Raw genomic sequence first — 748 nt, 5'->3', positions numbered from 1 at the left:
TATAGTATAAAGCGGATACAGTCGACAACAAGCGCGTTTAGTGCATCTCACTGATATACGGATGTAATTATTCTCGTTTAACGATCCGGACGAGACTGCGTAATGTTATTTGGAGTTACAAGCCATACAATGTGATGACTTGTCAGTCGCGTTGCAACTGTGATGAAACTGAGTTAGCTGCGAAATTAAAGCGGTCTTACCACCGGATTCTGCCCGCAGATATGTGTGCTCAACAGTTAGTCTATTACAGGGAGGGCCGTTTCTTTTTCTCGTATGATAATTACGCGCAGCCTACAACCCTACATCGTCGCTGCTGACGATATCGCATCAAGCAGATAACAGTACGGGAAGCTATCGCGGGATCTGATAGCACCAGTATGTCTACCACGGAGAGAGAGAAAGAAAAAGAGGGAGAGTAAAGGCAAGAAGAGAAAAGAAGAAAGGAGAAACTTCTTAACGAGATTAAATTCAATATACATACCGTGTATGCAAAGATTAAGATCCTTGTTCCGATGAAAATTATATGACAAAGAGAGAGCAAAGGAGTGACGAGGAGCGGAATATTTAAGAGGAGAGACAGGAAGACCTACGGCGATAAGCTGATAATCTTCAGAAGGAGAAATATTCTCCTTGGGACCAGATGTCACATTACTTTGATATAATGCGGTATTACGGCTTTATGTCCTCCTTCGACCACCGAACTTGCGAGCGCCAAGTAGAAAGGAGAGAGAGAGAAAGGGGGGGGGGG

Source organism: Odontomachus brunneus, unplaced genomic scaffold (genome assembly GCF_010583005.1).
Source record: "Odontomachus brunneus isolate Ranch 3 - 2012 unplaced genomic scaffold, Obru_v1 Obru_scaffold_059, whole genome shotgun sequence".
In the NCBI taxonomy this organism is placed as follows: Eukaryota; Metazoa; Arthropoda; class Insecta; order Hymenoptera; family Formicidae; genus Odontomachus; species Odontomachus brunneus.
This window is presented reverse-complemented; position numbering follows the sequence as displayed.